At 42.3% G+C, this 17,476-nt stretch overlaps 1 pseudogene; it reads left to right on the forward strand.

Annotated features, from left to right (window-relative positions):
* Positions 1–17,291: 17,291 nt before the first annotated feature.
* The window catches only part of LOC123397936, a 47,665-nt pseudogene continuing 47,480 nt past the window's right edge, over positions 17,292–17,476 (forward strand).

Consider the following 17,476-nt stretch of genomic DNA (forward strand, 5'->3'; position numbering starts at 1 on the left):
CCCAGATGGGATCTTGCGGAGACAGAAGCTTGCTGCGGCGGAAAAGTGATTTCGATGATCTCCTGATTTTTTTGGGATTTTTAGGGAATTTATAGGCGCAACCCCTAGGTAAGGGGGCGCTCAGGGGGCCCACAAGCCTGGGTGGCGCGGCCTACCCCCCTGGCCGTGGGTGGGGGCTTGTGGGGCCCCTGGGGTTCCCCTGCCTTGGATCCCAAGCATCCCGATCTTCTTCCGCTCCGGAAAAAATCTTTTTGGGGATTTTCTTCCGGTTGGACTCCATTTCAAAATCTCCTCTGAAAGGGGTCAAAAACATGGAAAAAATACGAACTGGCACTTGGCACTGAGTTAATAAGTTAGTCCCAAAAAATATATAAAAGGTATGCAAAACATCCAAAGTTTGACAAGATAATAGCATGAAACCATCAAAAATTATAGATACATTGGAGACGTATCAAGCATCCCCAAGCTTAACTCTTGCTCGCCCTCGAGTAGGGAAGTGATAAAGAATGAATCTTTGATGTGGAATGCCACCTAGCATAGTTGTCCTTTGCCATTTCTTTCACGTGACATGAATGTTTAGATCCGTAAGATTCAAAGCAATAGTTTGCTATTGACATGAAAACATTAATACTTCAAGCAAACTAGCAAGGTAATCATGAACTTTCAAAATAACAAGGCCAAAGAAAGTTATCCCGACAAAATCATATAGTCTGGTTATGCTCCATCATCCTCACACAACTAATGTAAATCATGTAGAACACCGGTATTGGCCAAGTAATTGTTTTCGCACTCTTACTTTCTCAAACTTTTTATAACTATCACGCAATACATGAGCGCGAGCCATGGATATAGCACCATAGGTGGAATAGAGTGTGGTGGTGGTTGTGAGACAAAAAGGAGGAGATGGTCACATTGACTCGGCGTATCAATAGGCTATGGAAATGCCCATTAATAGATATCAATGTGAATGAGTAGGGATTGCCATACAAAAGGATGCACTAGAGCTATAAGTATGTGAAAGCTCAAAAGGAAACTAGTGGGTGTGCATCCAACTTGCTCGCTCACGAAGACCTAGGGCAATTTTGAGGAAGCCCATCATTGGAATATACAAGCCAAGTTATATAATGAAGATTCCCACTAGCATATGGTGGTGACGAAGCAAGAAGCTCTCAATCATGAAGAACATGGTGCTATCATGAAGCACAAGTGTGGAAAACATAGTAGTATTGTCCCTTCTCTCTTTTCTCTTTTTTTTCATTTGGGCTCTTAGGCCTCTCTTTTTTGGGCTCTTTGGCCTCTTTTTTTTTATTTCCTCACATGGGACAATGCTCTAATAATTATGATCATCACACTTTTATTTACTCACAGCTCAAAGATCACAATGACGGTGACTCCATAGGAAATGCCTCCGGCAGTGTACCGGGATGTGCAACGATCTAGCATGGCGTATGACGTTGAAAACATCTCGCTAGCTATCTTACGATCATGCAATGGCAATATGAGAGTGACGACACAAGTCATGAGATGGAACGGTGGGTGTTGCATGGCAATATATCTCGGAATGTCTATGAAAATGCCATAGTAGCTAGATATGGTGGCTGTAGGTAGATATGAAAATGGCAATATATCTCGGAATGGCTATGAAAGTTCGACAAGATAAAAGCATGAAACCATGAAAAATTATAGATACGTTGGAGACGTATCAGGCATCCCAAGCTTAGACGCTTGAGTCTCCTTGAATATTTCTTGGGGGTGCATGGGGCATCCCCAAGCTTGAGCGCTTGACACTCCTGGATCTTCTTTCATCATCTTCCACCGCATACTTGAAAACTCCCTTCATACGAATCTCATCATAAGCTGATTAGAGTGATTAGTGCCCATAATAAAATAAGTTATTCTCAATGGAAATAAAGATTTTCAGGAAGAGCTATTGTTTCTCAAGATTGCCAAAAGGTTTTTGTAAATAAAAAGCAAGCTTAAGATTTCCAAAACAATGAAAACGCAAAACATGGCAGAATCTGGAAAAAACAGACGAGCAGGTAGTAAATAGTTTTTTCGGGGCACTTCTGCAACTCAAATCAAAAACTCAGAACAGACGCCAGAAAGTCAATTATATAGAGCATGCTGTCAAAACAATTGAGATCAAAAAGATGATCCGGTGATTTTTGGCGAATTTTTTCGTCAACTAGACATAATTTGTTTCTGGACATCATGTCACAACTTTTGAACTTTCTTGCAATCGGAGGCTAAAACTTGGCACAAAACGAAATAAAAGAGATAAGGAGAGGTTGATAAAGAGGTAACACACTAGTAGAAAATAGGGTTTTGGTCCACTTGATGAAATTCCATTAGTCTCGGTTCACTCACGAACCGGGACCCATGTGGGCATAGGTCCCGGTTCGTGAGGCCAGGGCGCCGGCCGGGCCTTGTAGGCCATTTGTCCCAGTTCGTTTGTCAATTTGGTCCGAGTTCCTGATAGGAACGGGGATCAATGTGCCTCGCTCCTGGCCCACAACAAGTAGTCCCAGTTTGTGGCTGGAACCGGGACCTCAGTTTGTCCTTTAGTCTCGGTTCCAGCCACAAACCGGGACCAACGGTTGGCCTATATATACCCCCGCGAGCAGAGCAGTGCACTGCTCTATTTTTTCGGCCAGCCGTGGGAGTGCTTTGTGGTGCTCTAGCTCACCTCCTATGCACATGAGGTGTTCGATGAAATGCCCGACCCATACTTAAGCTTTCTCCTTTAGAAGCTCCTTGTCCAAGCTCCATTTTCATCAAGATTTGTGTAGCTTTTAATACACTTTATTATATAACGCACGCAGATGAACCATCAATGGATGTACGGTGACCGACGCACCTCCGAGTATATTAATGGAATGCATAATTTTTTCGAAGTGTCTAAGGCAAACAAGCAAAATGGTTTTATGCATTGTCCATGTATTGTCTGTGGGAATACGAAGGAATTCTCCGACTATAAAACCCTTCACTTCCACCTGCTTCAAAAGGGTTTTATGCCACACTATAATGTTTGGACCAAGCACGAAGAAAGAGGGGTTATGATGGAAGACAACGTAGAATAAGAGGATGAGGACAACTACCCGCCCCCTGAATACGGTGATGCTGCTATGGGGGAAGCTGAAGATCAAGAGGAACCAGACGATGTGCCCGATGATGATCTTCGTCGGGTCATTATTGATGCACATAGAGAATGCGAAAGTGAAGGGGAGAAGTTGAAGTTGGATCGCATGTTAGAGGATCTCAAAAGCAGTTGTATCCAAATTGCGAAGATGACAACACAAAGCTGGGTACCACACTGGAATTGCTGCAATGGAAGGCAAAAAATGGTGTATCTCACAAGGCATTTAGTTCGCTACTGAAATTAATGAAGAAGAAGCTTCCAAAGGATAATGAATTGCCCGATAGTACATACGAAGCGAAGAAGGTTCTATACCCTCTAGGATTGGAGGTGCAGAAGATACATGCATGCCCTAATGACTACATCCTCTATCGCGGTGCATACGAGCATTTGAACGCATGCTCGGTATGCGGCATATTGTAGTATAAGATCAAAAGAGATGACCCTGGTGATGTTGAGGGCCAGCGCACTGGGAAGATGGTTCCTGCCAAGGTGATGTGGTATGCTCCTATAATACCACGGTTGAAACGTCTATTCAGAAACAAAAAGCTTGTCGAGTTGATGCAATGGCACATAAAAGACTGTAAGAAAGACCAGCAGTTTAGAGCACCCGCTGACGGGTCGCAATGGAGAAAGATCGAGAGGAAGTGGAGCGACTTTACATGTGACCCAAGGTACATATGGTTTGGTTTAAGTGCATATGGCGTCAATCCTTTTGGGGAGCAGAGCAGCAAGCATAGCACATGGCCTATGACTCTATGTATGTATAACCTTCCTCCTTGGTTGTCCATGAAGCGGAAGTTCATTATGATGCCAGTGCTGATCCAAGGCCCTAGGCAACCCGGCAATAACATTGATGTGTACCTAATGCCATTAATTGATGAACTTTTACAGCTATGGAATGGAAATGGTGTACGTGTCTGGGATGAGAACGAACAGGAGGCATTTGACCTACATGCGTTGCTGTTTGTAACCATCAACGATTGGCCTGCTCTCAGGAACCTTTTAGGACAGACAAACAAGGGATACAATGCATGCACACACTGTTTCAATGACACCGACAGTATATATTTGGACAAATGCAGGAAGAATGTGTACATGGGTCATCGTCGATTTCTTCCGACCAACCATCAATGTCGAAAGAAAGGAAAGCATTTCAAAGGTGAGGCAGATCACCGGAAGAAGCCCGCCCTCCGTACTGGTGATCACATACTTCATACGTTCAATGATTTACAAGTAATCCTTGGAAAGTGTCCTAGCGGACTATCTGTTCTGAATGACGATGTGGGACACACACCCATGTGGAAGAAGAAATCTATATTTTGGGACCTGCCCTATTGGAAAGACCTAGAGGTCCGCTGTGCAATCGACATGATGCACGTGACGAAGAATCTTTGCGTGAACCTTCTAGGCTTCTAGGGAGTGTACAGGAAGACAAAGGATACACCGGAGGCACGGGAGGAACATCAAGGTGTGCATGAAAAAGACGATATGCATCCAGAGCAGTGTGAAGGTCCTGCCAGCTATGCTCTTACCAAAGAAGATAAGGAAACCTTCTTTGAATGCTTGCTCAGTATGAAGGTCCCGTCTGGCTTCTTGTCGAATATAAAGGGATAATAAATATGGTAGAGAAAAAGTTCCAGAACCTAAAGTCTCATGACTACCACGTGATTATGACACAACTGCTTCCGGTTGCATTGAGGGGCTTCTACCGGAAAACGTTCCATTAGCCATTGTGAAGATATATGCATTCCTCAATGCAATCTCTGAGAAGGTGTCGATCCAGCAATCCTGTCAAGATTAAGGAGTGATTTGGTGCAATCTCTTGTTAGTTTTGAGCTGGTGTTCCCACCATTCTTCTTCAATATCATGACGCACGTCCTAGTTCATCTAGTCGACGAGATTGTCGTTCTGTGCCCTGTATTTCTACACAATATGTTTCCCTTTGAGAGGTTCATCAGAGTCTTAAAGAAATATGTTTGTAACCACGCTAAGCCAGAAGGAAGCATCTCCATGGGCCATCAAACATAGGATGTCATTGGATTTTGTGTTGACTTCATTCCTGGCCTTAAGAAGATTGGCCTCCCTCAATCGCGGTATGAGGGGAGACTGACTGGAAAAGGCACACTAGGAGAGGAGTCAATAATGTGTACGGACGGGCATTCTTGTTCTCAAGCACACTACACAGTTCTACAAAATTCTACCTTGGTGACCCCGTATGTCGATGAACAGAAGAATATTCTGAGCTCCATCCACCCGGAGCAGTGTGACGACTGGAATTACATTTGAACACATGAGGACTTTCAGCAGTTGGCTGAAAAAACGTCTCATGTGTGACAACACTGTTTCTGATGAGCTGTACTCATTGGCCAAGGGACCATCTTCGACTATATTGACTTACCATGGGTATGAGATAAATGGGAATACATTTTACATGATCACCCAAGATCAAAAGAGCAGCAACCAAAACAGTGGCGTCCGCTTTGATGCAGCAACCGAGAGGGGAAAGGACACATATTATGGTTACATAGTGGACATATGGGAACTTGACTATCGACATAATTTGATGGTCCCTTTGTTTCATTGCAAATGGGTCAATCTGTCATGAGGCGGGGTACACATAGACCCAAAGTACGGAATGACAACTGTGGATCTGAACAATCTTGCGCACGTAGAGGAACGATTCGTCCTAGCTAATGATGTGGCCAGGTTTTCTATATGAAGGACATGTCTACCAAACCAAGAAAAAGAAAATATAAGGAACAAAATATACTATACGAAAAGAGACATCATGGGATTGGAGGGCAAGACAGACATGTCTGAAGATTATGAAAAGTTTCATGAAATTCCTCCCTTCAAAGTCAAGGCTGACCCAAGCACCCTGTTAAATCATGAAGATTATTCATGGTTACGGTGCAATAAGCAAGGAAAAAAAGTGAAGAAATGAAATGCCCTTTGTAATAGATGAGTTTCCGTATGAAATCATGATATATACTTCGAAAAAGATTATCCGTTTTGTACACGAAGTGCATCCAGTTTTTGCCACAACCCTCTCAACTTTAAAGCACATTTTATGTGGGTGAAATGATGATACCATGCCAACTTTCAACATTTTTAGAGTTCATTTTTAGTGCTTTTCAATTTAAGGGTCATTTAGCTCAAAAAAAATCAGTAAATGCATCAAAAATACCAAATGAAGTCAGAAATAGTTAAAAATTGATGATGTGTCTTTGAATGGTGCATTTTGATCACACAAAAAGTCTTGAGTTCAAATAAGTTCAAAAAATGAAACACCTTTCTAACAAATGAGTTCTCGTATGAAACCGTGATACTTCGAAAGAGATTGTCCGTTTTGTACACGAAGTGCATCCAGTTTTTCCCGCAACCCTCTCAACTTTAAAGCACATGCTATGTGGGTGAAATGATGATACCATGCCAACTTTCAACATTTTCAAAGTTCATTTGTAGTGCTTTTCAATTAAAGGGTCATTTAGCTCAAACAAATGAGTAAATGCATGAAAAATACCAAATGAAGTGAGAAATAGTTTAAAATTGATGATGTGTCTTTGAATGGTACATTTTGAACACACAAAAAGTCTTGAGTTCAAGTATGTTCGAAAAATGAAACCCCTTTGTACCAGATGAGTCTCGTATGAAACCCTGATACTTCGAAAGACATTGTCCATTTTGTACATGCATCCAGTTTTTGCCGCAACCCTCTCAACTTTTTAGCACATGCTATGTTGGTGAAATGATTATACCATGCCAACTTTCAACCTTTTCAGAGTTCATTTGTAGTGCTTTTCAATTTAACGGTCATTTAGCTAAAGAAACAGTAAATGCACGAAAAATACCAAATGAAGTCAGAAATAGCTAAAAATTGATGATGTGTCTTTGAATGGTGCATTTTGAACACACAAAAAGTCTTGAGTTGAAATAAGTTCAAAAACATGAAATGCCTTTGTAACAGATTAGTTCTCGTATGAAACCCTCATACTTAGAAAGAGATTGTGTGTTTTGTACACGATGTGCATCAAGTTTTTGCCGCAACCCTCTCAACTTTTTAGCACATGCTATGTGGGTGAAATGATTATACCATGCCAACTTTCAACATTATCAGAGTACATTTGTTGTGCTTTTCAATTTAAGTGTCATTTAGCTCAAAACAAAATCAGTAAATGTATGAAAAATATCAAATGGGCCGACGGACCTTTTGTCCCGGTTCTAGCCACCAACCGGTACGAAAGAACTCTTCTTCCCGCCATTTTGGGCCAGCGGAAGTGTGGCTTTGGTCCCGGTTGGTGCCACAAATCGAAACGAAAGGTTTCGCATATAGTGCGGGAGTTGTCGAAATTGACCTTTAGTCCCGGTTGGTGTAACAACCCGGGACTAAAGGTGTGCTTTGGTCCTGCTTTGGACCACCAACCGGAACAAAGTTCTTCGTATATTGCAGGAGTTGTCGAAATTTCCACCAACTTCCATTCCCCCCCGTTCTCTCTTCGTCCCTGTCGCACCTGAGCCTGTCGTCGCTAGCCCGCGCCTTCTCCACGAGCCCGTCGTCGCCCTGAGCCATCTCCGTTGCCGTCGCTCCCGAGCCCGTCATCGTCGTCGTCGCCGTCGTCGTCGCCCCCGAGCCCATCATCGTCGCTGTCGTCCCCGAGCCCATCGTCGTCGCCGTAGTCCCCGAGCCCATCGTCGTCGTCGTCGTCGCCCGTCGTCTCCGTCGCCCGTCGCCGCCCATCGTCGTCGTTGATACGTATCCAATGTATCTACTTTTCCAAACTCTTTTGCCCTTGTCTTGGACTCTAATTTGCATGATTTGAATGAAACTAACAGAGCCTGACGATGTTTTTAGTAGAACTGCCATGGTGTTGTTTTTGTGGAGAAATAGAAGTTCTCGGAATGACCTGGAAGCTTACGAGGATTTTTTATGGAATATATAAAAATATCGGAGAAAGAATCAACTTAAGATACGCTACCAGTGGGAGACGAGCCCTGCAGCCCCCCCCCCTAGGGCGCGCCTAGCAGGCTCGTGGGGCCCACGTGGCTCTCCCGACTTCATCTCCAACTCCATATAACATCTCTCGCCCAAAAAAAATAGGAGAGAAGAGTTCATCGCATTTCACGATACGGAGCCGCCGCCACCGCCTGTTCTTCCTCGGGAGGGCATATCTGGAGTCCGTTCTGGGCTCCCGAGAGGGGAAATCGACGTCGTCGTCATCATCAACCATCCTCCATCGCCAATTCTATGATGCTCTCCATCTTTCATGAGAAATCTTATCGTAGGCTTGCTGGACGGTGATGGTTTGGATGATATCTATCATGTAATCGAGTTAGTTTTGATGGGGTTTGATCCCTAGTATCCACTATGTTCTAAGATTGATGTTGCTACTACATTGCTATGATTAATGCTTGTCACTGGGCCCGAGTGCCATAATTTCGCATCTGAACATATTATGTTTTCATCAATATATTTGTATTCTTGATCCTATCTTGCAAGTTGTAGTCACCTACTATGTGTTATGACCCCGGCAACCCCGGAGTGACAATAGCCGGAACCACTCCCGGAAATGACCATTGTATGAGGATCCCATGTATTCACTATGTGCTAATTCTTTGTTCCGGTTCTCTATTAAAAGGAGACCTTAATATCCCTTAGTTTCCATTAGGACCCCGCTGCCACGGGAAGGTAGGACAAAAGATGTCATGCAAGTTTTTTTCCATAAGCACGTATGACTAAATACGTAATGCATGCCTACATTACATAGATGAACTGGAGCTAGTTACATATCACCCTATGTTATAATTGTTACATGATGAATGCCAACTGACATAATTATCCATCACCGATCCAATGCCTACGAGATTTTCCTATACTGGTCCTTGCTAAGTTACTTTACTGCTACTGCTGTCACACTTGTTATACAAATTACTACTGCTACTGTTACCGCCGCTACCATTACTATCATACTACTTTGCTACTAAAACTTTGTTACAAATACTAAGTCTTTCATGTGTGGTTGAATTGAAAACTCAACTGCTAATACTCGAGAGTATTCTTTGGATCCCCTTGTGTCGAGTCAATAAATTTGGGTTGAATACTCTACCCTCGAAAACTGTTGCGATCCCCTATACTTGTGGGTTATCAAGACCTTTTTTTGGCGCCGTTGCCGGGGAGCATAGCTCTATTCTCTGAGTCACTTGGGATTTATACCTGTTGATCACTATGAGGAATCTGAGAGATCCAAAAACTAAAGTCTTGCCCTCAACTATGAGGACAGGTAAGGAACTGCCATCTAGCTCTGCACTTGATTCACCTTCTGTTATGAGTAAATTTGTGACACCACCACCTACTAGTAATTCTGATATGTCGCCTGTGCTTGATGATGCTACTTCTGCTATCCATGATACTTATAATGATGCTTTTCTTGATAATGATATGCCACTGGGTGAATTTCTCGATGCACAAATTGCTAGAGTTACTGCTGAATCTGATGATACTTCCGAAACTGATGAAATTATTGAAGTTGAACCTGCCGTGACACCTGTTAAACCTAGCTCTCCTAGATATGAATTGCCTAATGTACCTAAGGGTTATGTTATGGAGGGAGAGGTAGATGAAGACTTTCTTGCTTGTAAGGATAGCTATGATCTTGTGAATTTATTACGCAAGTGGAAAGAAAAATCTCTGAATGCCAGAATGAAATATTATCCTAAGTTTGCTACTTCACCCATCTTTGTTACTGATGAGGATTATGAATTCTCTGTCGATCCTGAGTTAATCACTTTGGTTGAATCTGATCCTTTTCATGGTTATGAATCTGAAACTGTTGTAGCACATCTTACTAAACTGAATGATATAGCCACCCTATTCACTAATGAGGAAAAAATTCGCTATTACTATATCCTTAAGTTGTTTCCTTTCTCACTAAAGGGTGATGCTAAAACTTGGTTTAATTCTCTTTCTCCTGGTTGTGTGCGTAGTCCCGAGGATATGATATACTACTTCTCTGAGAAATATTTTCCTGCCCATAAGAAACAACCTGCCTTGCAGGATATATATAACTTTGTGCAAATTGAAGAAGAGAGTCTCCCACAAGCTTGGGGGAGGCTTGTCCAGTTACTTAATGTTTTTCCTGATCACCCTCTTAAGAAAAATGAAATACTTGATATCTTTTATAATGGACTAACCGATGCTTCTACGGACCACCTAGATAGTTGTGTGATACGTCCCCAACGTATCTATAATTTTTGATGGTTTCATGCTACTATCTTGTCAAACTTTGGATGTTTTGCATGCCTTTTATATATTTTTTGGGACTAACTTAATAACTCAGCGCCAAGTGCCAGTTCCTATTTTTTTCCATGTTTTTGACCCCTTTTAGAGGAGATTTTGAAATAGAGTCCAAACGGAAGAAAATCCCCAAAAAGATTTTTTCCCTAACGGAAGAAGATCGGGAAGCTTGAGAGCCAAGGCAGGGAGGCCGTGGCCCACAGGCTTGTGGGGCCCCTGGACGCCCTCTTCCCTAGGGGTTGCGCCTGTATATTCCCTAAAACTCCGAAAAAATCAGGAGATCATCGAAAGTACTTCTCCGCCGCCGCAAGCTTCTGTCTCCTCAAGATCCCATCTGGGGCACGTTCTGGTGCCCTGCCGGAGGGGGGATTCAGACACGGAGGGCTTCTTCATGAACAACATGACCTCTCCGATGATGCGTGAGTAGTTCACCATAGACCTATGGGTCCATAGCTAGTAACTAGATGGCTTCTTCTCTCTCTTGGATCTTCAATACAAAGTTCTCCATGATCTTCATGGCGATCTATCCGAGGTAATCTTCTTTTGCGGTGTGTTTGTCGAGATCCGATGAATTGTGGATTTATGATAATATTATCTATGAATCTTATTTGAGTTTCCTCTGATCTCTCTTATGCATGATTTCATATCCTTGTAATTCTCTTCGAGTTGTGGGTTTTGTTTGGCCAACTAGATCTATGATTCTTGCAATGGGAGAAGTGCTTGGTTTTGGGTTCATACCGTGTGGTGACCTCACCCAGTGACAGAAGGGGTAGCGAGGCACGCATCGTGTTGTTGCCTTCAAGGGTAAAAAGATGGGGTTTTCATCATTGGTTAGAGAATATCCCTCTACATCATGTCATCTTGCTTAAGGCGTTACTCTGTTCGTCATGAACTCAATACACTAGATGCATGCAGGATAGCGGTCTATGTGTGGAGTAATAGTAGTTGATGCAGAAAGTATCGGTCTACTTGTCTCGGACGCGATGCATATATGTATGATCACTACCTTAGATATCGTCATGACTTTGCGCCATTCTATCAATTGCTCGGCAATAATTTGTTTACCCACCGTGATATTTGCTATTTTGAGAGTTGTCAAAGTTGTCAGAATCGCGACTCAAGTCTTAGGATCTTACGATCTTACGGTCCAAACTAGGCTCACTGATTCTACGATTTTTGCTCATAGAATCTAAGATTCTACGATCCCGATAGTTATGATTCTACGATTCACGATCCTAGCAACGGAGCTCCGATCCGATTCAGAATCGTGATTCTGACAACTTTGCCCTCGGGTATACTCCACACCATATTTTGGCCTTACACTTTTACTTCATTGCACTTTCCACCTTCAGATCTGACTTTGCAAACAATCTTGAAGGGATTGACAACCCCTTTGAAGTGTTGGGTGCAAGCTCGTTTGTGTTCGCGCAGGTACTCTGGACTTGACGAGACCCTCCTTCTGGATCGATTCCTTGGTTATCAAACAGAGGGAAATACTTACTGCTCCTGTGCTGCATCACCCTTTCCTCTTCAAGGGAAAAACCAACGCAAACAAGAGAAGTAGTAAGAATAATTCCTGGCGTTGCTTGGGAAGGACTTAAGTTGCCGTAGCAAAAGGATTTCTGGTGTCGTTGCCGGGGAGGAGGATCAAGTCAAGAATAGTTTTCCGTCAACGTGCCAATTTCTGGTGCCGTTGCCGGGGAGGATCAAGTCAAGAACTCATCCAAGTAGGTGTCGCAAACTCATCTCTTGCATTTACTTTGTTTGCCACTTGCCTCTCGTTTTCCTCTCCCCCACTTCACAATTTGCCTTTTTCGTTTGCCTTTTTCGGTTGCCCTTTTTTCTCGCTTGCTTTCTGTTCGCTTGTGTGCCATGTGCCTTCAATATGCTTGCATCTTCACTTGCTGAAAATCTAGTGATATGGATCCTCATCCACTTGCTAATCACTTTTAGAGATCCAATTATGTGGAACCAATTGCTCGTGAGTTGAGTGCACTTGACTTTCTCTATGGAGTTTTGCTTGAGATGCGTGAATCTGAAAATCGTGATGAAGAAATTTATGAAATGATTCACGGGGGCTCCTTGAATGAAAAGCATGATTGCAATGATTTCATTAGAAATTCTATTAATGACAATCATGCTAAAAATATGCAAAATCCTAAGCTTGGGGATGCTAGTTTTGCTATGTCCACTACTTGTTGCAATGATATTTGCAATAATATTGAAAGTGGGTTTGGAGAAGTCATGACTTTAGTTGATGATAATCCCACTATTTTTGAAGAGCGTCAACTTTGCATGCACGTGAATCATGAAAAGAATATCCTTTGTGATAGCTATTTTGTTGAATTTGATTATGATCCCACATGTAATTTCTACGAGAGAGGAAAATATTGTGGTAGAAACGTTCATGTTACCAAATTACCTCTCGTTATGTGGAGATTGCAATTGTCTCTTTCTTCTTCCTTGCATATGGCAACTATTGGTTGTCTTGACAATCTGTTTTCCTATAAAATACCTATGCATAGGAAGTATGTTAGACTTAGATGTGATTTTCACATGTTTCATGATGCTCTCTTCGTGTCCGATTGCTATCTTTTATGTGAGCATCATTAAAATCCTTATGCCTAGCTAAGGGCGTTAAACAATAGCGCTTGTTGGGAGGCAACCCAACACTACTAGGAAAAGGCTTGCTAATGGCGCACCTATTTTGGCTACTAATGGCACACTATAGGTGCGCCACTAGCATCACGCCATTAGATATTTTTACTAATGGCGCACCACAAGTGCGCCATTAGTATCTGGTATACTAATGGCGCACCAGGCAGTGCGCCATTAGTATTGCTCATGGTGTGCCATTAGTATGCCTCCCAGGTGCGCCATTAGTATGCCTCCTAGGTGCGCCATTAGTGTGCCTCCGAGGTGCGCCATTAGTATGCCTCCCAGGTGCGCCATTAGTATGCCTCCCAGGTGTGCCATTAGTATAGCCCATGGTGCTCCATTAGTATCTGGTATTCTAGCATATATATGTTTTGTTTCAAAACCACAAATTCTACAGCACATAACATATATATTAAATATATAATACATAATATGTGCCCAATAGTTTTACTGATCCACAACGCATAACATATATGCAAAGTTGCATAACAAATTTCATGATCCATATATCAAAACTCCATAGCATCCATACATCCAAAATTCCAAAGCATCCAAATATACATATAGTTCCATAGCATCCATACATACATAGCTCCATAGCAACAATGATACTTTGCGGGCATTAGTAAGTAATATTTGGCACTAAAACAAATGCCTTCATGTTCATATCGTAGTCCAAAGAGCATCCGCGTGGCAATGGGTGGGTTCATCCTCCTGGCTGTAATCACCGTCGACGTCCTCGTCCTCCCATCGTCGTCCTACTGCAATGTAAATAAATAGCAACACCAGAAAATCACAAAGTAATGACATTTTTTACATGGTACAGAGCAATGACTAATACGATCAAATATCAATAAACATCAGCAGAGTCAAGTATGCTTGCCAATGTCATTAGCAAAGTACAGAGTAATGACTGACATAATCAAAATGTCAACAAACATCACCAGAGTCAAGTATGCATGCAAATGATATTTTCAGGGTGATCAGATCAAAGAAAATAGCCATACAAATACTGAATATTCTTTGTTCATGATTTTGTTTTATTTTGCAGGATAAGTAACCACCGGTATAGTCAAAATATCAGTATACATCGGAGAGACCTGCATCTAACAGGCACAAGTGGAGGAAATGCACTATTCTGAATCCACTCCATTCGCAAAAAAGAGGGGAAGGAAAAGATAGTACTCCATAAGAAGAAGGAATCAAAGATGATAATAGGCAAGGCAATCATGATGATATAAACATACATACAGGTGAGACGCCCATTAGAAAATAGCCATACAAGTGGGAACAATCATGTGTTCACAAACATTATCGGGCCTGACATAGACTATAGACTGTTGGGAAGCCCTGGGCATTATCGGGCATGACATAGACTGTAGACTACAAATGATCCATGCTGGTAGAGCTGATTGGAACATGCCAATGTTTATGGATGTGTTTGCAGTTTCCACTTGGGGGATTTGGAAAGAGCGAAATGATAAATTGTTCAGAGGGATCCCACCATCGCATGGCTCCTGGCTCACGCTGTAGGTGGATCTGGGAATAAGTGGGATTAGTGGGTTCGTCCCACTTAAATTGATTAATTGGGCTCCCACTGGACAGAGAAAAAAATAAGTGGGCTAATCCTATTAGCCCACTGGAGTCCCACCTATCCACCAACCTCATCCAGAAGCCTTCCAGCCTACGCAGGAGGCGTCGCGGCTGTGCCTCACTGTCCATACAGGGGACATTGGATTTGTTGCTGCTCCAAGCAGCAGCATTAAGGGGTTTGTTGCTGCGTTTTTTTGCTGCAAGTAGTCTATCTTGAGAGAGGCTTTTTTTGCTGCAAGTAGTCTATATTAAGGAAGCAGCAGCAGGTAGTTCATACAGGGGTTATATTAAGGAAGCAGCAGCAGGTAGTCTATATTAAGGAAGCAGCAACAGGTAGTCCATACAATAGTCTATATTAAGGAAGCAGTTATAGTGATTCAGATATGCTACAGGATTCTGTTTCTTGTAGTTATAGTTATATTTCTGTTTTATAAGTGGTTTTCTATAGATTTATTATTCTACCATCTTATAGATTTATTATTCTACCATCTTATGAAATTTTCTATAGATTTCCAGTTTCCTTCCTATGCAATTACATAATACATTTAAAAAGTGGGAACCCACTTGATCCCACTTAACCCACTTAAATCACTTCTTAAATTCCCATAGGCTACAAAAAAAAGGTCTTCCTATTGCATGGCAATGTGCTGAAGAATTCCAGAAAGGAGAATATTGGGTTGACCTGGATGTGATCAACTAACCTGACCGTCCCCATATTCAACATTCAGATGAACAAGAGACGCTATAAATTCAGCATATCTTCTTGTGACATAGTGAGGATGCACATCATCCTCCCAAAGAGTCTTAATATTAGCATTCCGCAAGCTGCTCAAATGCAAGTCAAAGACCATCTTGAAGCGAGGCCAGAGTGACATGTTAACCTGCCCATTGTGCAACATGAAAGATGATTTAGCCTAATTTTAGAATGTGGAACAGAAGACAGACTCTCATCCAATTTAGCATGAGCTTTCCTAATGGTAACACCCACATTGACAAAGGTAACTCTCAAGTAAAGTTGATATAGAATTTGAAGGAGTAAACAAGGAGGGAGTCAGAACAAACCTTGTCTAGGTAAGAGTCCAAACATGGAATTCTCCGCTTAAACATGATAAGCTGCACAAACATAAATTCCATTCAGATATATGTTTCGCACGGGTCATGCTAGCATGCTTTGCCACACATTCAGTTACCAATTTACACAGGGTTGCACCACTTTATGGACTACTTGAAAGAATCTAACAACATATAGAGATTTAGATATGCTCTTGCAAATAATTTATCAGTTACTCTTTAAAGAATGAAATAAAATAAACATTACGGGGAAAGGGGGTAATTTTGGCCAGTTTCTGGTGAAAATCAGCCAGAATAATCTAGCAAAATGAAAATTCTCCCTTGCTGCTTGGACTGTTTAACAGTAAATATTGGACTAGTACTAGTTTATAAATTACAGGGATATCCCTCTACAGAATATGAAAGGCTACAACCCTGCAACCGCTTTCAGAACATAAGCTTTCTTAAGTTGAACGCCTACAACAGGAATAAAACTCTATCTAGTTATTCATTCATTCATAAGATAAAAGGAGCAATACCTGGTGCTGACGAATTATCCGAATCATAAGCATTATTCCTATTGCATCATAGCAGTTTAGAAGTACAGCATTGAAATATTCATCGACAACTTGAATTGGTCCTGAATGAAACAACTGAAACTTTCAAATCATTTGCATCCACCATAATTATGAGAAAGGTGGTAAGGTCAATGCTAAATTCACCAACATAGAGGCACTTTTATTATGACAAGGATAAGAATATAAGACAAGTGTTTGTTGGAGTAACTCATAAGCTCCTCAACCTTTCTAAACTATTAACTTAACATGCACACTAACTTAATAGCTTCACTGCAAAAAAAGGATGTAGCCAAGAGTGGGCTTTTAAGTTTACTAGCTAAATACCCGTGTGTTGCTGTACAAGTTCTCTTAAATGCTTAAACACATTTGTCATCCTAGCCCCTAAATATTGCTAATAAAAAGATATCTCAAAATATACATTGAGCGAATCAACTAACCGAAAATCGTGGTGCATCTGTCTACAACAGAGTGTACGGTAATTGTGGTATGGCAGATCTCCGAAGGTGAACGGACCGTCACCAACTCAGAAATTTATAGAAGTGGAGATTTATCTAGTTTGCACTATGATAATTACAAAGCATCTCAACCAGAATAAACCCATATATCAACAAGTCGTACACTCATATAATCCAGAATAGTACAACCAACTAAATAAAAGCATGCCTATCAGTTTTTGTCTTAGCATGCATTACTGTCTTATGCTGACACTGGGATTTTTCAGGGAAACAGACAATAGCAAAGCAAACAAGGGGAGTTTTTAGTGCAAATAGATCTTTGGGTGCTAAAGTTACAACTGACACCTGGGTAGGTTGTTTAAACCTATGGATGGGTCAGATACAATGGACAAGATGAGGGACATGGGCGTACCTCTCGGGGCTCGTAGAAGGCGGCGATGACCCTGGTGTTGCCCATCTCGAAGAGCGCCGAGCAGTCGGCCCTGGAGACGACGCCGACCTCGCCCTTGAGCTGCCGCATCTGCGAGATGCCGGCCGCGAAGAATCAGAGCCAGCCGAGCTGGAACCGGACGAAGGCGAGAGGGAGGGAGCGGGGGCTCACCTCGTTGGGGCGGCGCCCGTCGATGAGGAATCCGCCGACAGGGAGGTGGCGCCACTGCGTGCGGGGGGGCTCCGGCTTCGGCTCCGCTCCGGTGGTTGGGTGCGTGGCTCT

This window comes from Hordeum vulgare, chromosome 1H (genome assembly GCF_904849725.1).
Source record: "Hordeum vulgare subsp. vulgare chromosome 1H, MorexV3_pseudomolecules_assembly, whole genome shotgun sequence".
Taxonomy (NCBI): domain Eukaryota; kingdom Viridiplantae; phylum Streptophyta; class Magnoliopsida; order Poales; family Poaceae; genus Hordeum; species Hordeum vulgare.